The sequence below is a fragment of the Anarhichas minor genome, unplaced genomic scaffold, assembly GCF_050575085.1.
Source record: "Anarhichas minor isolate MPS153535 unplaced genomic scaffold, ASM5057508v1 ptg000014l, whole genome shotgun sequence".
Lineage (NCBI taxonomy): Eukaryota > Metazoa > Chordata > Actinopteri > Perciformes > Anarhichadidae > Anarhichas > Anarhichas minor.
The window spans coordinates 11,394,437-11,418,575 of NW_027466460.1; positions in this window are offsets into that span (position 1 = coordinate 11,394,437).

The window sequence follows — 24,139 nt, forward strand, 5'->3', positions numbered from 1 at the left end:
TGGGGCGCCATTGATTGACGTCCCCATGCCGAGTCGTATCTATGGTCTTCGGTATTAGTGTCGTTCTGCATTTCTTGAAGACATCAGGCAGGGTACCTAAGACCAACCATGAGGAGAACGTGCCGGCCAACTTCCACCCCTTCGGATCCCATAACTTCAACACCCCTGTCGTGATGCCATCAGGTCCCGAGGCGGTGCGGCTTTTCATCGCCGCGATGTGGGTCATCACCTCCAAAGGTGTGATCGGACTACAGAACCAAGAGTTGTTGATACCACCGATCCCTTCAAACTGACCCAGTCCACCGAACGGCTTAACGTCACCCCACCTGCCCTTGAACACGGATGTGATCTCGGACAGCGGGATAGGGCACGTGGACCCAGCCTGGCCATCAAGCACAAGCAACGCAAGCTTCGTACGGTCTTTCCGAAGGAGACAGTACAACCGTCTCCTGAGCAGCTTTCGCTTGACGCTAGACTGGCTCTTCCTTCTGACTGGGCAGCTCCCATGCAACTGTTGGCATCTCGCACCCAAGATTCTCTTCCGACCCAACTTTCGGGCTAGACGTGAGGCAGCAGACGCAACTGCTTCCTCCAAGCAGCTGGCCTCAGTGACAGATATAGATGGATCACCAATAGTCAACGCAACCTCCCTGTACAGCCTGCTGCGCACCGCATCGTCTAGAGTGTCCTTAACGACGTGTACTGGAATTGGAGGGGGGCCTGGAGCAATTAACGTCCGACGAAGTCGCGCTACTTCGCTGGCCAACGACTCTTGGATGATCCTCTGTCGGCTAGGGTTTTCATAAAGTAGTCTGCACTTGGCTCTGACCTGCTCCCTTGTTTTTCCCGTCCCAAGACTCAACGCCATCCCCGCACATTGGGGGGCTGTAGGCATTTTACCTTGGGCCAGACTAGCTAGCCTCTCGACTTCATCTTTCGACCACAGGGCCTCCCGCGCCGGATTATGCCTGCCACCGGTCCCATCCGATCTTTCCCGCGTGTATTCTCCATGGGGCGCACGGCGCTTATGCAGGGTCCGTCCCCGAACCGACACAAACGCCCTAGGGCAATGTTCGCATTGGAACTTGCCGCTATTCACCCGATTGGGGGAACGGCCCCCTTTGCACTTCGATAAGTGGCAACTGATCGAGTGGCATTTCGGCCGGGAGAACCCGCACTTACGACATTCCCAACGCAACTCTACTGCTTGATGAACCCTGGCGAGATGCCTCACCAGGTCCTCAACAGTAGCCTTCACCGCACCACAAATTGTACACGGTTCAAAATCGGGCAAAACAATGGTTAACACACTTCTGGACGGGCTCCCTGTGTTTACTTGAACCATCGGAAGGTCAGCAGGAGCAGGCTGGGACGACATGATATCAGAGTACTCGCCACCGTTGATTCCTGATACCGATGCTGTCGCCACCGTAGAGCACTCCACACGTTCCGCACCGTCATGCCTTTCCAAGGATTGGCACGGGGGGGCCGAGGGCTCTGTATGTCGAGTAGGACCCTAGACATCGCATGATCAAGCTTGGCACGCTTCTTACGGCCTCCAACATTGCTGTTGGAGGCTTTCCTTCTGTTCCGCACAAAATACCCCACTGCTGTACTCCCACCGGCGGGTTTCGAGTTTGAGGGCGTGCCGTACTCCTCCACCAACAAGTGGCGAGGGTTTATAGTGCGAGGTGACTCCTCCTGGGCCTTGTCCCCAGGAGTCGTCACACTGACACTTGGGCCTGAGCTGCGTGCAGGCCTCGTCGAATCCGATAGCGAACCAAACGGGGGAGATGAGCGCCCCCGACGTTGCCAGACTTTGTTGGTTGCAGCGAGCCGCCAGGGAGGCCAAGACCAGGCTCGCAAGAGCGAGCCCAACCAAGGACCTGGCGACCCGACCCGTAATTGCTTGGTTGGCCCGTCATTCCTTGTCCGTTCTGAATGAAAACTCATTTTTTCAGTTCAGTCATATTCTAGTTTCTGCTACAATCACCAATGAAGGTAGAACACAGCAATTGAATAGAAAATTCACAGGATGTATGGATTGCTTTGATAATTATATTTACATGAATCCGATCCTACATTTAAAAAGACGACAATAACCAAAGTATTTATCTCACTTAATATATTAATATAATAATTCTTGCTTTAAGAGCAGTATCGGTACATATTGTTCTCATCATCACTGCTTGATAAGATTTGTAACTGAGGCAGTAGGGAAAGCTCACCTGTTGTGCAGAAAATTACTAAATAAAAATAAATGCACATACTAATCTATTGTACATTCAGTTACACAGTGTAATCCTGCTCTCTCCCTTGTCACTCGCTGCTGGTGCACTTAACATACCATGTTGTCATGAGCTGACCAAGCATCTACCATAAATCCCTGCAGTAAACTCCATTCTAATACATATTGGATATGGATACTTGAGATCCCAGTGGGTGTTGCAGTTGACGGTACTGGACTGTCGTCTGGCATACTCTTGTCCCCTGCAATGTCGGTGGCTGGTCATCCCGAGGATTAGAGGATGGATGGAACAATGAAAGATACATGCCGTTTTCCCAGATTAGGATTGACCTGCTTTAAAACATAATGGTGATTTCTTCTTATCCGATTATAGCTACCAACTGACCCAAATGATTTTGCCTTTCTGCATTACATTACATCTGCAACAGTAGCCTGAGAAATAATTAGATTTCCATTAATCTAAGAAGCCTTTATTTATTCATTATTTTATCCAAATCAAATCCGAACCCAAATCTGAACCAATTTATTGAGAGCTTGTACTCTTGTGGCCTGTGTTTGTTCTGCACATGCCGATCTGTGGGCTGTTTGACTGCCCTTCTGTCGTAAAAATTATCTGAAGCACACAAATCACATCCTCTGACTGACTTCAGAGATGTTTGTAATCTGCCTTTTTTCTGTGCTGTTCCTATATTTATATTCGATTTAGATATTTCAGAATAGGCCTTTAACAAAAGGCAAACATTGTACCAGCAGCAATTGTTTTAAAATATCAGTATTGAAAATATGTTTACAGTGTAACAAATAGGTACAACCTAGAATTACAGCTTGAATTGTTACAAAAATAGGCATAACCATCTGCAAGACATTAGACTTTCAGTTGTGTTTTGATCAGTATTGATCAGATGATTGTGGCTTTTCTGTCTTTGCTGCTGAACTTGAGGGTTCAAAATATAAAGGTCCGAAACAAAAACTACAGCCATGACCACGGCTCATACAGGGTCGTACAATGTTCCCACTCTACCTGTAATCATCAGGGATTTCAAGTAGCTCCCAATTGTTCTTGAGTTATTTCACGAACTTAGTTTGCTAGATTTAATACATGACACAGATGAACCCCAAACTTTCGTGCAGCCAAAAAATGTCTTTGAACAAATTAAGTTTAAATTTACCTGAAACCAGATACTCGTGTGAGTATGTGTCATGTCGGGCGTCAAATACCAACGCTTGGGCCGTGGCGAGGAGAGGTGCGAGGAGAACAGCGGTCTCCTGGGTGGAAGTCCTGTCTTTGTCACAATGACAATGCTAGAAATTAAAAAAAAAATGTTGGACCTGATGAAAAGTTAGTTATTAAGTTATTCTATTTCATCTTGAGGGAAACATGAATTTCCAAATTGGACCAAAGTGATGGACTGAAAGACCAACAAACACACTAACATTGCCAGCCCTGGAGTCACACCCCAATACTAAAAAGTGGGGACCACTCATGTACCAAGCACTGGCATCTGAAGCTTGAGAGCCAGCTGCCATTACATACATGCATTATGTTTTTGGGAAATAAAACATGGAAAACAAAATGACATCATCACTTAAGGAATAACACATTTGCTTTTAGTACTTTGAGGGGTTTATTCGAATAATAACAAACGCTCTCCAGACAATAATTTGGGTGCACTCATTTAGCAATTTAATAATAACTCTAACCTTTATATCACCACAGCAGCCAAAAGTACAGGTGGTCAAGATACAATATAATAGTACATTCTTATCTTCTTATTTATGTTTTCACCAACTAAATAATAAAAATACATTACAGTATTCATGTACTGTAATGCAGATTGTATGTATCGGGTGTTTTCTGTGGCTGTGATGAATGAAGTGATAAACAATGAGGCATAATTTGGTTTTCTCTTAGCCGCTTTTGCAGACGTTATAGGGACAACACCATGTGATGACTCCCATTAGATACAACAAGGATTGTCCAGATTAAATGCCACCCAATTTACAGTAACTCAACAGACATCAATGGCAATTTAAATTAGAATGCAGATTGCACAGTTGATTTGCAGTCTAATCAGCCAGTCTAAAGCATGAACAAATGTTGGTCGTTTCCCTGTGGGGATACCCATGAGCCCCCAGCTGAGCACTGCTGTGTCATAGTTTTCCCCGGAGGACAAGAATGTCACCTCTATGCAACTGAGAAGAAAGCTTTAACTGTTCTTTGTGTCTGTGTGTGGAACAGAGTCTCTGGCTGGGGTCCCAGAGACGGCACTATTTGGGGACTTTGTAGGCCGGCTAGGGAACTTTAACGCTGTAAGGACAAATCTAGAAGGGGTTGAGTAAGGCCTGCCTTATCTTAAACCGTGTGGGTGTTGGACTTCTTTGTCATTGAGTGTCCATTGTCCATTTTCCATAGTTCATGAGTTTTCCTTATACCACAACGTTAGGAGATCATTAATCACCTTCGTAGTGGAATCATAATTTCTGCAGCATATGTCCAGGTTAACCGGAAGCAGTGGTTACTGTGACGTTTGCTACATACTGTCAATCATATAATTTAAAAAAAAGTCAAACTATACTGAAAAAAATTCACACCATGTGTTAGTGATGGTTCAACCTAATTTACCCGTTTAACCAAATATATAACATTATTTATGTGAATCAGCATTTCTCAATAGAAGAGCTATGTAAGTGGATGTATTTCACTATCTTTAAAAAGCACGATAAGCACCATTTGTTACCCCCAAGTGCTTGAATATGCTTAATAAAGACGGGCCAAATGCCAAATTTGTCAATGATGATATAGAGTCAACAGTTATTTCTCAATGCAAACATTTGTATGTGCAGGTAGTTGAGTTTAAGTAGCTGCTGATACCTTGAAAAGCACAAATGTGTTGAATGCATCTGAAGTATGGCGCAGACACTCCAGATATACGCTGAAGGTAGTTTTTCCTCGAGGATATTGGTAGAAATCCAACTAAACACGCACCTTGGGAATCCTTTAATCCTATGATATGGAAGAGAGGATTTAAGCAATAAGAGTCCTAAAAATAACACCAAAGTGCTTATATAGGGCACTGATATGATACACCATTGCCTCATAGTCATCAAAGGTGACAGACTTCATCCTAAAGTTACTTCTGCTAGTTTTATCTCAGCACCACACATCTACCTATTAAAAGCATTAATGTCACACCAGCTGCAGAAAAATTACACTATTAACAAATTCGTTGTGGCTTCTCTCTCTCTCTCTGTGTCTCTCGTAAGTCACCTGTATGTTGAGAAATGGTCGAGGGATAATTGTTATCCATTACATGTACCCTGGTTTCAGAGTGGGCCAGGTTGGGTTGTTTTTCAAATGGATAATTGGAGTCTCCTCTTTTACTTTCAGAGTTCACTCTGAGTCACTTGCATGGGCGAACAGCTGATAAGCGACTCAAATGCCATCTCTCTAGTTGTGTGGTAATTGAGCTGCCAACAGGCATCCAACGAGCTGGCGGTTACTTGCATGACAGTTTCACTCCGTATCTGCACTGGGTTTCGGATGGGGAGGTCATGTCATACCACTCAAAAAGGAGAGAACTCAAAAGCCTTCAGGTCTATTGTGTGTGTAAAGTCTTCACTGCTATCGCACTCCATCAGTTTTCTCACTGAGGTTGGTGACATGAGGAATGGATGTACTATAACTGAGCTCTGCTGATAGCTTAAGTGTGAGTAAGAATGTAAAGGCTGTTGCACAGTATTTGCTAACATGTGTCTCTTCCGCCATTTGGAACATTGAGCTAATGCCAGTTTTAGACTCTTGCCAGTAGAAACACATTGCTGGCATGACTAGCTGAGTAGGCTTCAAAAGTAAATAGATGTCTCTGCAGGTAAAGGGGGTTTTCTTACAATGTTAGTACTATTGGTTTGGATAGTCTTACAACAGCAGTAAACACCACAACATGTCTACACCATGTATTTAGGCAATGTTTTTTAGCCTTGCATACTTTTAACCGATGCAGCTGTCTATACATGACGGCTCACACTTCACACACACTTCATATAGAATACACATGTGAGTATATGATTGTGGGCTGTAAACTCTGTCAGAATGCTTCAGATTTCAAGGCATTACTGCGGCTGAAATGATATAGCGGCACTGACTGAGGGCTGCAGCTGCTGCGCTCTTTATGCTGCACAGGCAGTGTAGACAAGGTGTTTGTAGCAGCAGTGACAGAGGTCCACATGGGTAGCTGCAGTTGTAAGTGTGCATGTATAATGTTGTTGACTCAAGGCCAGTTTAAACCTGTTAGTCTGGAGTGAAGGTAGATTTAACCCTCAAGCCCATAATGCCCAAAGCTGAAATAAATGTATATTTCTCACATAGATTTTGTAGTTTTTGAGTGACAGCAGACTCAGCTAAATATATTAACACCAAATACATTACCTTTACATGGTGTTTACATTACAATACAAATACCTTCAAAAATAGAATTACAAACGTCACTTGTATTGAAGGGAATGGAACAGTGAAATTCAATATTTGCACAACCCTGTCTCATACAAAATTAGGTTTCCAAACTCAAACACTTTTGAGGGAAATATAGTTTCTTGAGTATTTCGGTCACAGTTTTAAACAGCTTGAGAAATGTGGTTAGCGTTCCAGATAAAGAAAACACTAAAACGACGTAAATGCAACAAAAGTACTTGGTAATGTTTAGGCAACAAACTACTTGGATATGTGTTTTTTGACCCTTCCACCACCCTGATCTCCATATGCAGACTTCTAAAACTCATTTGAAACTTATTTGTGATAAGTCTAAAGCAAACCCAATCCACAGCTAAATGTGTTTCCTGCGGAACGTAATTCATAATGCAGTGTCATTGCATGGGAACATCATTTTTAGGAGACAGGGCTGCCTTCCATGATCATATAGGTCAAAAAGTATAAACCCTGCCGCTAAGATCTTCTGTGAAAATTGTGCGAGTGCCTTTTACATTGTTTTTCTTGTTATAACCACAACAGGAACTTGAGTGGGTAGTGTCCCAAAAGCTCCAGACCTCAACTGACTCGTAATTTGATTCAAATTTGTGTTGAGAAGTTTGCACCACCAAAGCACATATCAGCTGACATGATAGGGGCCTTAAGCTGGGTCCTGCTTCGTTACCAGATCTCAAGGACCTGTGTGGGAGAGGGTCTTTTTGTGCATGTTGTATTTTTCTTCAATGGCTGTGTTTTACCACACAGCAGAGCTGGGGTCAGGGAGTAATCTTTCACAGAAAGAATGGGTGGAATAAAGGGGGTCCAAAAGCTAATCAATGCATCAGGGTCCCCATGCAGGTTAATCATTCTGAAATCATTGATTCCCGTTTAAAGTTTCAAAAAACTCACTACTCTCAATTTCTCAAAGTTGGAGGAGCAGTGGGATATAAAGAAGATGATGACGTGGCAGTAATCGCATCGTGTTTTTCAGAAAATAATCTGTATCAGGAAAAAATTACATTCTGGACTTTCAGAGACAAAGTTACAAAGTAAGATTTTGATTTGAGTTATGGCACTAAAAACCTGCATACTTTCATCCATTTTCAGTGTTTTCATGCAAACTTTCAAGAGTTACTGGTAAGGGGGTTGAGAGGCATTATGTATTGATGTTTATACAACGTCTACCCATGGACAGGAAAACGTTTGACTTATACATTCTCACCCTTTTTTTAACCTTGCTTGAAATATGCCATATAAAAGCCCAAATGCCGTCTTTGTAGAAAAAGGATTAGATAGAACTTTGGTCATTGTAATGCATGTCCAACTCAGCAGTGCTTCTGAATACGCAGAGGTATTAAAAAGTGCTTCAGAACTGTTTAAACTAGGACCCTACAAGCATACTGAATAGCTCAGAAGGGATGTGGGAAGATATATATTCAGTGGGTAAACACAGTTAAATCATAAAGCCGTGGTGGGCAATTTTTGTGAAGTAAATGAAGGTGTGATTAATTCAAGTATCCTGGTTCCTGCTCTTGTGTGATTACCAGTGGGCCATGAATCATTCACTGTACCATCCTGCGCCTCAGTCTCATCCAACTGAATTACAGGAGAGGAAATTTTCTAATTAACTGTGGGTTAATTGCTCTAGCAGTTGATGCAAGAAGAAGGATGTGCATCATGTGGAAGTACATTTTCTTTTAACTTTAAAGGGACTTCAGATCACCAGCTTTGTCAGTGTAACTAACAGTGTATAGAACACACTTTTAATAATTAAGGAAGATCTGGGTATCATTTTATATTCTTAAAACAAAAGAGTGTGGAAGAGTTGTCTGGTTTCAATTTCATCTAACTGCATCAATCCCATCAACGAGAGAAAAATGGAGAGAGTACTTCTGGAATTGTTATGCTGTCCGGAGACGAAGACAAGCATTTGCACGTTATGGGAATGTTGTAGAAGACACCGACAGCAGACAGTTCAATGTTTGCTACGTTTATTTGGCATATATGTTTCAATTACGCATTTAACTCACCAACTCATTTTGGACAAAGAAACAGCATAAGTGAGCATCAACAGTTTTTTCGCAATTAAGGACGTTTTAATGAAATTTAAGCAGGGCTCCTTTAACTTAAGTAAAAAGCTACTTTTATTTTTGTTTTCTGGAGTTTATAATCACCTGAAATTAAGAATTGTTACATTATAATCCTAAATTCTATTGTACTGTAAATGACAATACAAAAACATCTAAGCCTGTGGAATTTTACACTTTTCCATTTGAGAATTTTCAGTTGAGAATTGTACCATACGTCCCTTACGGTAGCACATGGATGCAACACATGCCACTGCAGAAGGCATTCGTTTTCATTTGAATTCCATTTGTGTGTTGAGAGAGGAAATTCACAGGCTGTTCCATATTACTTCTGATATGGAAATATATCATTCTGTGAATGTTTCCGATGATGAAAACAGAGATACCTCTGTGACTGTGTGTGTGTGGGCGTGCTCAGACAGAGTGAAGCTTGTGTTCAACATTACATTTTATGGCTGACGAACCTGACAGATTGCCGTCTATTGGAATTCCTCTGGTCTGGTAACATCGTGTAATAACAAAGCACAAAAACCCTTTGGAGACGGACTTCTTGTCTTTCTGGAGATTTCAATCTTGTGTCCACATCTGCGGGTCTCCTTTCCAATACTGATTCAAACATCACAGCCCCACCGTGGTAAATTAAAAAGAGAAGCACGATGATTCTGTGTAGCTGTCACACTACATGAAAAAATGATGTCTCACTCCGATACCTTATGGGTCCCGTTTACCTTATCTATGTGGCTCTTGAGAAGCAGCGGAAATGCAAGCAAATCTGCTAAAAGGACTTTAATTATTGATTTAGTTTCGTGCTAGCAACAAGTGTGGTCAGTCCGAACAGGCTTCAAATACACTTCGACTGCTGGTCATTATCCAGCACACTGACTTGTTTTTTTTAGTTAAAATGTATTGGTTACAAGCCATGCTTCAAAAATGCTTTCATAAGTTATAAATGGTTTTGTACAGCTTTCATTATTTTGGTCATTTGGCTGCAATGGTTACAAAACACGTTTCTCCCTCTAGTGAGATGCCATTATCTAGAATAGAATCAAATTAGCTCATCAATAGAATTCTGAAGTGAATATTTTTTCCACATCACTTTCCCCAAGGCATATACATTGTTGCTGTTGTTCAGGTTTCTTATGTCACATTTGTTCAGTTGTTGATGCCAATGCTGTCACATCATGTCAATACATATTTTAGTTACGGTGGATTATATTTACATTGCCTTTCAATAAGGCGAGATTTAAAGATGAACAACAGTTCAGTGTATCATGAGTTGTGATGGCCGCATGACTTACAGTACACGGCACAAGTGCAGCAAAGGTTACACATTGCCAGGGCGCAGATACTTTTCTCATATCGAATGCATATGCATTGACATTCTTCTATTCTATTTTTACCGGCACTGCAGGGAAAGATAAGGCCCTGTGGTTGCACGTTGAATACTGAATACATTTACAAGGGAAAATGCAACTCCACCTCTCTAACGTCAGTAGTGCTGTACACCATAAGTACAGTAGTGTAGTCAAATCAAGTATAGTTTTGAGCCTCTCAGCAGCAACACTAATAATAGCAACATACTTTGTGTGTTAAAATATACACAAAAATAAATGTTGGAACAGACATACACTGTGCATTGTTGCTATATCTTAATGGCTGGCCACATTCTTCTGATGTGGACTTTGCATGTTCCCCCTGTGTCTTGGGTTTTCTTTTCCTGTAGATGTGCATGTGAGTTTGAATGGTTATCTGATTATGTGTCACATTAAGGCAAGAGGCTTAATGTGATCTCCAACAGGCCCCTGCCCTTTGTGACCCTGAACAGGACAAGCAAATATAAATAACGGATGGATGGATGATTTAGAAACAACTGAATATCTGTCATGCAATAATTCGTTTTCTATTGGTTGTAATTTCACCTGCCTGTAGAGTAAATCATGGTGGAATGTTACTTTTTATTGTAGAGTGTTTGGCTCACTATTAAATATTGTTATTAACCAAACAGCCAATATGATCTCATCCCTTCTTGCCATATTTTGCCCCAGATTGTAGGATGTTGATGCAAAAGGTTAACGCCTGTTTAATATTGTAAAACAGGTGCTGTTTACATTGTAACATGTGGTTGACGTTGTAAAACAGTTGCGGTTAGGTTCAAGCAATGCAACTATTTGGTTAGGGCAAGAAAACAACATCATGGTTTGGCTTATGATATCGAAATAAGTTCACTTGGTACCTAACTTAAACTACGGACATAACGGCACGTGACATACCATCAGTACATAATAATCAACTTTTGTTTTTACACCAGACACAAATGCTGAAGTGGAAGTATTTGATGCCCTGGGAGAGAGGCCAGGATGGAACAGCACATCATGTAATAGGTTAATACTAATGTATTTATCCCTCACACATAATTTGCTCTCCACCCCCGACCAATTTTCCTGAAACTGGTCACAAATGTGGCGATAACCTGCATTTTGCTTATGTCCGTATTGTGTTACACTTTTACAGTAATGTTGCATTCATCAACTGGTCACGTAATCCAAAAACTGACAAAGTGTATTGAAAAGGTTAGAATGGCAAATCTAAAATATAACTGAATATATTAATCAATGACTTTTAGAACTTAAGTTGAGTGTTAAAATAAATAGAACGCTTTTTATGTTTCCTTTAACGTCCAATAATTTGGTCAGGAGCAAAAAGTGTTTTCCTTTACCACCATTCACTTGATACAATGAATTAAAATTTTATGTCGAGGGCAATAATTTGGGTAGGGTATTTAAGGCATATTTACATACTGTACAGTAACACTATTGCAATTTATTATATTCACAGATAGTTGGTAATAGTACATAATTTCTTCTACAAACACCTAACCACCTGCTGTCAAGAAGGAGGTGTGTCAAAGGACATAACAAATCCCTCTAAAACTCATTAGGGGAGATACCATTGGGAGTCTCAATGAGGAACTGACAGGAATTGCATTAACATCAGTTCTCTTTGACACTGAGTTATTGGAAAATAAAATTGTCTGCGAGTCTTGAGGTGTATGTGCCATCATGAGGGCTGAGTGCGGAGGATGGAGTTGATGATATCCAATTAAGTAGTAAAAAACGGTAGTGAATGTGGATGAACTGATGAAATTCTGGTGAAATATTGTAGTGATACTTTCATATTCCAGCGAGCAGGAGATACAATAACCAGAGTTAGAGCCGTATCTGTCCAGACAGACATCCAGACAATTAAATCAGTTTCCAAACCAATTACAGATAGTGACACTGATGGAGGTATGTGGGTGTTCAGGCTCTGGCTGCTATTGTGACTGTATACGTTAGATACAAGATAACTGGCTGCTTACGGATATGTTTGGATGTGCCAAGATTTATTTTCTGAATTGTATAGAATGGGTGTAGAGTTGAATTTAATGGAAGTAGATATAATAGAAGAGAAAATATAGCACATATAGTGTTGCGGCTGCTGCTAGAAAGCCACCTCGATGAGTGTTAACTTTAGCTGAGCACAAACCACCTAATATGTAACAGTACAGTTTAATTTAATGAAAACAAATTACTCTAAATCTCAAATACCGCACTACTTTGCCTCCTGTTGTTGGTATCTTTCCTGGTTGATCATATTGCTCCGGGTATCCAACAACAGTAATCATGTTGGGCACTCTTCCGCTCTGAGCTGAATTGTTTTCAACTCAAGGCATTCAGGGCGCTCATGCAAAAATGCGAGGCACTCAGAGTCTCAAAAGCAGCGCCCAAAAACGCTTCACTCTCATTGAAAACGACTTTAAAAAGCCGCACAGGCTGCTTAAAGGAGATCTGATTCTTATTTGGGCCTTCCTCTGTCCCCCAGCCATTACGCAGCTCTACACATAGCCAGTGCTTTCTACTCTGCAACCTTCACCTGAGTTCTGGAATTACCCTCCGTGCTCAGATCACCAGTCCCCTATCTTGCATCACAAAATTAGAAGCTTTCCCCATCAAGGAGTAGCTCACATTGACCGCTTTCGGTGGAATCATTTCCTCTCTTTTCTTGTCTTATCTTTTATCCTCTTATGTGATTGTTCCGGAGTCGAATAAACCTAATGGACCCACGATGATGTAAAGGTGGTGGTGGAAAGCAATGTGTGGGTATTTGACTGGACCAAATAGAGGAGCAGGTATGTGGGCTTATTGCACCAGGGTAGCATCGATATCCGCAGAATGTCAGCTGCCACTGTTTCCACAGCAAGCCCCAAGCATGGAAACTGCTTTTCCACTCCGGATCAGGATTCAAGGTTTATGAGTGAAGCTTTTTCTTTAGACTAGGTGAAAATAACAAAGGGGGAGATCAGGAGCGCCGCACGTAAGGGCGTAGGTTTGCATATTGTCCCTACCAATATTTGAGCAAAATTCTCAAATGACGTTCGTATCATCTTTGGAGTGGAAAGACGCGCGCACACAGAGAGAGACTCGCTTGTTGGCCGGCGCGAAGAAATACGCTACTGTTGTGATCATCATGATAGTAGCCAGCCATGTGGTCACCAATGCACGGACCGTGGTAATTGTTTCCTAGAAAGCTCACCGTCTCTCTGCATCTGAATGGCGTCAAACCGCTTGAAATAAGACAGCTTATCTGTGGTGGTGAGGTGACTGGAGAGGGCAGAGAGTGTGGCCATTGCGCTCTGTGCGCCTGACCATTCTCGACTTCCCAGAGAACACAGATATGTGGGATGTGTTTTGAATGTGAAGAAAGTTTTGAACATATACAGACATCTTTGAAACATGAGCAATTAAAGATCCAGAGGTTTATCAATTAATTCAAATTAATTAATTATCATTGAGGTGCCACATGTACAGGTGCCACACGTACATTTAAAGGAGGTTGAGGACACAAAAAAGGAGGAAGAATAAATCATGCCATAACATGTGTGATGACTCAGCAGAGATAACATTAAATGAGAAAAGTTGATCTACAAGAGAATATTTGAAAGCAATACAGAATGCTTGAGAGCCTAACTGCATTAAGTTCCATTATATTGTCATATTTTGAATTGTCACATTGCGCCTGAATGTAGTGTTCCTTAACATAAACAAAGACTTTTCCATCATCAATTAATGCAGAAACATTCACCGCTGACGTGACCATGATGGTGTTGTCTTTCAATGACGTTTCTTGGATTGGGAGGACAGCTTACTAAACTAGTTATTTTCTCAGCCACAGAGCAGCAGGCATGTGTCCGTAGTTACTTATAGTTTTAGGAATGTTTAATGTTTCTTCTGCTGCTGTAACATTTGATGTAAAGGCTTCAGAGACAGAACAAGATACTCTGCTACACAACTTAGAGAAGAGGGGATGCAGTAAAACCAAGCAACAGGTCAAATTACAAAGAATTGGACTGGGTGCCGAAATTGAGATGCTTGAGTTGACAGAGTGGGGTTAGCATTAAGGTTGGGATCCGGTCTTTTCAGTCCAATGTTGAACTTTAAATGGTTTCAAATGCTTCCACGGTCAGCCATACAACTAAGGAAACAGTGGAAATATCTGCTGCCATTGTGATTGTTCCCTCTGCTGACAGTTTGGTCAGGAGCACAGAAGTAAAGACAGAAAGGGCTCGTAGTTTGTTGGTATGTTATCACTGAACTATAATTACAACGACTGGCCTTTTCTTTGATATTTGACCATCACTGAGACTTTCACCTCACAGCAGTGAGATGCCATCAAAAGAACTAAACTCTCTGGTGAATGTTCTAACACCACAGAAATGACAATATTAAACGCCCCAATACACACCGGTAAATTGTTATAATTTATATTCTTTTGTAAAGTAATCTTTGTGTCTTCAAACAGCAGCTTCAATTACCGTAGTATATTAACACTAAATAGTTTTAGATGGATATATACACAATAATATGGTTGCATTTACTAACGCACACATGCTAGATTTAAAAAAAAAAAATCGATTAATCTCATTTGCAAATCTACCAGCAATCGTATCTCATGGAAGAATGCTTTAAGCCGCAGCTTGTCTCAGGTTTCTGCAGCTGTGACATGGGGCATGGATGCGTGCCTCTATAGATAGTCATGGACTGTGATCTACCAACTCTACCAGAACCATAATCTCTGTTTTGTAACTGCAGAACACTTTGAGCCGACCTTTATCGTAACATTTAAGTTAATCTGTAACAACAACTCTGCAAAAATGTGTGACACATAAGTGAGCATGGGAATGGCCATCATAATGTTCTAAGACCTTTCTCCTTCACAATTTATTTTAATGACTTGATTAATTATTGATTCTTTTTTTCTGATTTATGACTAGACCAACTTAACACAGAGTGCTGAGCTGCATATCAAGTTCATCTTCAGGTTCCCAGCTTTCAGATGATGTATACCACTGTGACATGATACTATTTAGCTGCTATCTCCTCCGTAAAGATCCCCTGTCACCCCCCTAAAAAGACAAGAACGGGTCTGTGTTGGTCATTACAAAGTTGTCAGCAGGAGTCACATTATCAGATAAAGCAGAAATGTAGAGCGGTGGCTCCTCTGCCTCACAATGGAAACACAAATTTAGGAATTATAGAACTTACTGTCAACATTTACCGACAGAAAACAAACTGTGGGGTCTGTCTCTCATCTTCATCATCTTGAAATCTTTAAATGAAGTTAGGCTGAACAATGAAATCATTAAAACTCAATTTAGTGACTTTGCTTAACGACTTGACATGACAAAATATGAATATTCATTATTATTATTCCATCGAGTGGGGATAACAAAAAAAAAAACGTTATGTTCACATTCACAGGGCTGAAATACACACGTGCACAAACAGGACCTATACTCATGCAATAATATATGAAGAGATGTCGGTGGCTTGCTCAAGGGCACCTCGGAACCGGCGACCCCGAAGACTGAACTACTGCCGTCCTTTTTCCAATACTTAGAGGACATTTTGACATGAGCCTTTTCAACCTGGTTGTTGCATACTGCATATCACCACAGCCACCGTTCTTGTCTGGGTGGGATTCAATAAAAGAAATCGGCTTCAAAATTGTTCTTGTTGAACACAAACATCCAAGATGTTCATATAAAGAAAACTTGAGGACGTCTGTCTGTCTGTGTGTGTGCCCTCCTCAACTAAAACCACTAAAATTCCATTTGGGTTTGCTATCAGGGTGGTCTGAACAGTCCAAATGAAGGCCTCATATCATACCATAATTGTGCTCCGCCACCTTACCTGCATATACACAAGCTCAGTTGCTCCACTCCACCCACGTAGGTACAACGGAGTCCCTTTGAAGCCATGGAATGACATAACGGGCACAAGTGCAAACAAAGATGACTTGTACCAGACTCCATTAGAGCCTCTGCCAATGCATAGAGTGATTCCTTGAAAATATATGTATTTCGAGAAGAACACATACCTTCATAAGTGACATTGCTTTGATCTCTTCGTATGTAAAAGCTTTTTTCAAGAGCTTTGCTGAACAACAAAAAATTGCGGTGTTGACATCCTGTCGGAAAAACAAACGCATAAAGAAAACAAACGAAGAAACATGGCTGTGTGGGATTCTCTAGTGGTTTGGCTATAATAGCTGTAGGAGCTGGCATTCTTGTTTCTCGCTGGGGAATCAGCTAATGAATCCCTCAATAATATGGAGTTGCAGCTATTGTGTATAGCTTCTTTAATGCCTGCTGGAAAGACAGAGAAGGTTGGAGCCGAATCAATCCACACACACACATATCTCTTAACAATGTTGTTGTGACTAAGTCTGTTTCTTAGCGTAAATAGAGAGCACAAGAGATGCCCAGCGGAATAGGCGGAGAGTCTCGAGCATATCTGTGGGAACAAAGATCGGGTAACCAAAGAAATACAGATGTGACACAACACCCTGTATAGGTTTGTCTCACTGACAACGGAATCCTTATATGAAGCCTTTATTTACCGCTCTTCTTCAAAGTCACTGTGTATTTATTCATCTTCACCTCCCTGGCACTCAGGAGATATATTTATATTATAGGAAGTATATTTATTGGGCTGCATGATGATTGGAGTTTTACAAACAGATTTATAAGTAATTTTCCGAATAATTCACTACATTCAACCCCTACACACCGAGTCCAACCACACAGGTGTCTTATGTTACCTGATTAGATCTCTTCTCAGGAATGTGTGGGTGTGTCCAGACTTTGCTCGATTGACAGCTCCGTCACTCGGCCTTCAACATTATGAAGGATGGACAAGAAAAGGAGAAGGGGGGACAGAAGTCTCATCTCATTCTTGTATTGATGTATGCTGGGTTTCCTTTAAGATGATTTGCATGTATGAATTTAAAACTTGGCATTCATAATAAGAATAGTTTACATAAAAACATTCATTCTGTCCATATCATTACGTTTTTTATTACACCAGTGTTCGAAGTGAGCCTGTACTAACTGGCACCTCTATATTCTCTTTACTGTACCGTGACTTTTTCTTGCGCACCTGCACTTCTTGCAGCTCCAGTGTTTTTGCGAGCACCTCGTAAGCCAACAAATATAATGAAAACAATTTTCTGAATCTATTCTTTTGATTTACAGATTATGATTTTACAGGGCCAGTAATTACAGAAGACTTTCATGTTTAGACGAAGAAGGGTGTGTAAATAATAAAATAACTACAAGGAATTTAGTCTTAAAGCTTTTTGGGCGTTATCTATAGTAATAATAATGGCCTAAAACTGCCAAACATTTTCTTGGGGGTAACCCATCTCCTAGAATTTCTTTTAGTCGTTGTAGAAATTCAGAATGTGATAATGATTGCTGATACCGGCCGACTCACACACATGTGGTCAAGGGGAGTACTGGCAGGTTTTTTCTTTCTCCTTCAAACACAACATTACACTGTTGCTGTTTTCAGCTGTTAGAGTTTTATGACTTCACATAATTCAAAAACCCCTTAGTTAGTGTGCACACTCTATAACAGTAGGTTTATAAGCAGGTTAAATCTGCTTTACAGTTAGTCTGTTTTTAATAAACCCCTTAGCTTTCTATTCCAAATAAGTTAGGCCAAGGAAAATGGCAAAACTATGACCCATTCTAAACTATCAAAGTTTACAAACTGAATGCCTGGTTCGACTCTAACCGACAGTGTATACTTGTTTTACTGCACTGTACAGTGACCGATTGTCAGCTACATTTACGGTGCGTCCAATTTTGGTTACAACTCCAAATAAAGTGGTTTTATCTGGCCCTGGCATATCTATGTACAACCTGTCCAATCATCTGACCAGTCTTGTTTCTTGTTGCATCAGACTGCCACCATGCCCCCAACCACCATCAACTGATCCAAGTAGATACATTACGAACTTCCTACAATAAATGCCTTTTAATCAGAATAAATACATTACACTTTGTAGGTATTGGTTTTACTAGTAAGGGACGTTGCACAAACTAGTTTTGTTCAACACTTCTGAAAACAAAAATTATACAAAATGAGGATGAATGTTTTGTGTGATTTAATTTGCAGTGTTGTCAGTGTCCAAACCTGCATTAGCTGAATTGCTACCCACCTAATTAGCATAAAGACTGAGCAAGGGGTCGTGAACCACTCTGATTTTCTGATATTATCTTCAATACTCTCCCTGTATCCCTGTTAAAAAAAGAAACCTGTCAGTAGAATAGATCACTGTGCCGTTCACTGCAGTCTTTGTATACTTCTCACCTTAGCACCTGTAGGCGTGGGAGGCGTGTACCAGTCCTCCACTAACAGCATGTGTTGATAGCATGGCCCCCCAGGTCTCCCCTTCTGACTTTTTTTCCCACCTCTATGTTTAACCTGTGATTCTGGGCTTCGACTCAATTAGCATGTGTTGGTGGTGTTGCACCCCCCAACATTTTTCAAAGCAGTTTTGTAGTGCTTTACTTTCTCTCACCTGCTGACCCATGTAGCAGGACCCAGTGGGTCTTTTGTCCCAGAGTGTGGTTCAGCCCACCCTTCAGCCTCTGGCGAGGCCGAATGTGGTGCTTTGTTCTGGTTTGACCTATTATGCAGTCTTGTCAGTGTCACAGCAGGGGTTGCACTTATCCAGCCTGTTACGGCCTATTTAATGTGCCTAGGGGTACACAGGAAGCAACATAACTAGTGCTAGAAAAACCTTGGCATAAGTTGAAACAAGATGAAAGGATAAGGCAGCTGGAAGACTTAAGGAGTAACAATCAGTGACATTTATTGACAAAAATAAACCAACTAAAATGGAAGCATGGACGTCGGGGTCTCTGAGGCTAACTAGAACATAAGAAGTTCAACTGGCGTACAGAAACAAACTGAGCTCCCTAACTAACCACAAAACAGAAGATAACAGAAATTACAAAGTAAATGGCAGAGAACCCCTACACGGCTTCCCCAAAGTTACCCAGGCTGGTTACTAACCACCTCCCCACCAACTAGCCAGCCAAGACAGAGGGTAACCTCAAAGACCTGTATTCAGAAACCAGGTTCCAGCAGTGCAAATGCTCACGGCGGCAGCAAACAAACGGCTCAAAAAGGCCAAGAGAGAACAAGGGCAGAAGCACTGGATCTGGGGGTTGATATCCAGCTCCACTGATGGAATGAAGACTCTCTGCTGTGGGTGCTCCAGAAACTGAAAAGGGGCGTGGCAGACCTGAAACGCAGCTCTCTTCTAAATAGACGGCAGGGTTAAGTCAGTGGGCGTAACTCAGCCCTATTAGAAGGTGAAGCCTGTGTGAAATAGAATAATGGTTATACAATGCAACCCTAGATCTCCATCACACCATCTAAAGTGTACCCTTCCAGTTGCATTTGTCACTGCAGCTTTGGTGAATGAGGAGTATAGGTTGCTGCTCTTTTAAAAGGGCAAACCCCAAAGAGATCAATATTCTATTTGGCTGATCCATCCTCTCATCTGCTTATCATGTCCAGGGTCTTAGGGGGCTGCTGCTGCCGCTACTGGACAGGAAACAGCAGTAGTTCATTTTGGGAAATACACTTATTCCCTTTATGCCGAGAATTTAATGAGATCAATTTGAGAGTCCAGGAAGTGACTCCACTGCACTTGGCACACAACCCTCTGTAAAACCAGAACCTGTCCTTTTTCCATTTAGTTTGGATTAAACTAACAAAATAAAATGTTTTAGTTGGGGAGATTTAGTGTTGCTCGTAGGAAGTTTATTCTTCAATTTAGACAGCACCAAGATAGCTGTCTCCTCCTGCTTCTAATCTATATGCTACGCTAACTGACTCCAGTTTCATATTTAACAGACAGACATGAGAGTGGCATCAATCTTATCATTCTCTCTGCAAGAGAGGAAATTAACGTATTTCAAAGAACATGCAAACTCCACAGAGGGAGGTATTTCTACTGATATTTGTTGGCTTTTGTACTTGTTATCAAGAACTTTGAGTGTCAATACCATTATTGTTGCTGTTGACTGGCTCAAAACCATACTTTTGCTGTTTTACTGTTGTGTAATGTGAAAATACTTTTGTACTTGTACTCAGGCTCGGACTGGCAATCTGGCTATTTCGGCAAATGCCAGCTGGGCCAGCCCACCCGGTGGGCCTGAAGGCCACCACCAGCAATATGGGGGAAATAAATGAGAGAAAAACATTATCAGTTGGCCGCGGCCCACTTGATGTCGCCAATATTCAGCGTATCCCTGGTTTGCAGAAACGTACAATGGCAAAACATTTTCTGGTGATGGGGTTGGATAAAATCAAGACAAAGAGGGGAGTTGAATGAAAATATAAACTAAATGGATAATAAAATAAAGAAAAAGCAAAAAAGCAAGAATCTTGAGGCTGATGTTTTGCATCACATTCTCACTCCCAACTCTTTAAATCCAGACGGTTGGTCGGTGGCCCTATGCTATGTACTATGATGGTCTAGGTACCCCTCTAGCGTTCGTATTGGCCGTGGCAGGGACGGTGTCTAGTGTCTTAACTAGTGTCGGAAAAGAGCGTGGTTAACTTTGACTTGACCTATGACTCCAGTCACTACTACACGACAGGACACAAACAGCAGTCTCCTGGATGAGAGTCCTGTGTTTCCCCACCCACCCTGTGTGGACTTTCTCACTTTTAATGGTTGCTGTGACTTTCTAATAATCACACAGGTTTAGTTTACACTGGAGTTAGTTGAAAGCCTGGTGCATCTGTGGTAATGAGACCCGGGTTGAAAAGTATGTCGTGATTACCGCCGATGATGATAACAAACACAGTCCCCCGGTCCGGAGGGGCGGTAGAGTCCAACAATGCTTGTACATTATTCATATGCTCTCATATTCCACAGCATTAACATTGGAGAGGTGGAGATGCATTTGTCCCTGCAAAGATATTCATTATTTTCTGTGCAAACACAAGGCCTTATCTATCCCAGCAGTGTTGGTGAAAACAGAAGTGTTCATGCATACATATTCAAAATGAGAGTACCACGATAATGTGAAACCTTTAGGAAATTAGAGTATAGAGCATATTGTATATGCAAAGTCATATGGGCAGAGTGTAACTCCACACAAATTGACCCCATCAAACCCAGCACCATCTTGCTGGGAGGCAACAAAGCTAACAACTGCCACCCTAGAGAAGGTACAGTTTGTAAATTTGTGGTGAGAGTCTAAATCTTTAGAGCCTTGTTAGAGGGCTTCTTGTGTGATCATAGAGCTATGTTACAATACATAACCAACGGTTCCTATGTGGAAAAAAGGCATGAGGATATTCTCCGGTGCAGACAGCTCTGAATCTTGCGGGAGTCGGGCAGCACCGACCCCTTCAAGCCATGAGCAGTCAGCGTTCAGACTGCAGGCTGGCTCAGAAAATAATCTCTGACCCGTCTCATACCCTCCACCCAGAATATCAGCTTCTCCCTCAGGCAAGCATTTCAGAGCCACAAGAATGCAAAAAAAACATTTGAACAAGTATACATCTGAAGGACCTTAAATAGACCGTTATACTTAAGCTGCCTGTATCATATTTCTAATCAGTCTCAATTAAAGCATGAAGTTTATTTTCCCAACATTTTCCCCTGGAGGGATGGATTTATCAAATTTTAAACAAACTCAAACAATCATGTGTTATTACTATAGGTGAGGGATTTCACTTTCACCCTCTTGCGCGCGCACACACACACACACACACTGCATTGCAACAGGCAGCGCATGTTGAACAGAGGAGATCATGGAGTGAGGACACTGAATTATTCATCCTCTGTCACTCTGTGCTTACACAATACTGACTTTCTGTTCACATGCATTAGTAGCAACCCAGAGTTCACACACTTTGACCACACACACATTTCACTATACTGTGTCTGTGTGATGCTCTACCTCTTCATCTTTCAACCTCGCTTTGATGGCGGTCTAGTCCCAGTCAGTGTTTCAACGCCTGTGTTTATTTTGGTTGATTTTTTTCCAGCGCTTGTTACCCTCTTGCCCTTGTCTTCTTCCTCTGTGTTCTGTGTCATGGACTCTGTCTCAATGTTTCCACCTCCTGCTGTTTGAGGGATGGTAGATATTGATGCTCCAGAAGTGACAGGAAGCTAGGGATGAGAACATGGGGTTTGCAATTGGTGCGGAGGACATAATATTACCTGGTTGCCTCCATGCATCTCACACATCCAAGTCAGGGAGAGTTTTCAACACATCATGAATATAAGCCACACAGCCGGGATGCATAGCTACTTACAAGTACTCATTTTAAAACAAACCAAATGAGAAAAACAGATACAGCTTATCTATGTGCAACCACAAATGAAACGGTTTTCATTTGAAAACATGTCAACAGATGAAAAGCCACAGTCTGATGGCTGCGCTTAGCATTCAAGCATGATTTCCATTTGAAATTTAAATAATATTCAATTTTACGTTTCCTGAGATACGCTCATTTTGTTCTGCTTTGACAAACTAATTACTGGCAGAGCAACACAAAACAAATTTGTATTAAGTTGCGTCTTATGCCTCCCCATTTAACCTAAATTGTAACTGAGCTGTGTTGGCTGATGGAAAGAGAGAGAGCCAAGAGAAAAGGAGACCGGAATATCTTAATGCGGTTAGCTTTTGTCTGGAGAGAGAATTTAATATTATGATGGGAGATCCAGGTTGACCAGACCTTTTACACAGTAAGCTCAAGCCGACTGATGTAGAGATCAAATAATTTTATAAGCAGGAGCCAAACAAAGGTCCAGCAGTTTTTGAATGTTTGTCCGTTTGTCCGATTTCAAAGTGTGAATTTATATGTCTGGTGTGAATATAAACAATATATAAATACCTTGCTGTTTGACAAGTGATGTGTTGATTTGCTTCAATTAAATCAGATGAATTAATTGGATCTTTTAAGCCAATTCATTTTTTAACATTGAATAAGAAAATAAAGTGAAGCTTGGTAGGAAATCAGAAAACTACATTGTGAAAAAATCTATTACATTACATTAACTATTACAAAAGATGTCGCTGAAAACCAAGAAGGTCCAATAGACATTTAAAGTAACTGACATGCTCTACTGGGCAGTCTGGCGTCTCACTTAGAGAAAGACACAACATGCATTATTGGCACCCAGGGTAAGAATTGTGGGAGACGTTTTCAGAATAATGTGCAACAATAAGTTGTTGAGCAGCTGTCGTCGGGATGAAAGGTCACCATATTCAGATTTCTCATACATTTTTAATACATCATTTATTCTTGTAAGGCATGTTATCATCTCAGCAAAACATTCTGAATTTTCATTAAATGCTGCTTCTTGCTTTTTTTTGTTCGACATTATAATGCCTGAAGGACAATTTCCAGACATGATGTCCTAGGCCATAAGAAAATGTTCTGAGCGACCCGGCTCTTTTGTATTGGCATGCCCTGAGCTTAGAGGCACAATTTTGACCTCACTGCATGTATATTTTTGAGTTATTTGGCTCCATTTCATGCTGACGAGACACCGCATTTGTAATAAGCTGCATATTTGCTTCACAATACCACAGCTGAGCAGTTGGGAGTACAATAGTCAGTTAATGTTGCTGTGGTCATTGAGCCAAATACTCTCTGGAGTTAAAAGTGCTGAATTTGAAATTCAGAGCATCAATGTAGCAGCAAAACAACTATGTGCTATGTAAAGCAGAGGAGAATAAAGTCACAATCTTTCTGTGCATGTCATAAACCGCGTTTCTCTGTGCTTTGTTTACATTGTCAGTATGGCTGCGCATGCTTAGTGCATGTGACTCTCTGCTGTCCCCTACTGGCTAGCTAATAGCCGCCGCTCTGCTCTGCACTCACACTGTTGGTGTTGGCTCAGCTGTCGCCATGTTGAGAGCTGTGTGGAGGCAATCCCTTAACCATAGATATATTCTGAATTTAGAATTAAGTGTAA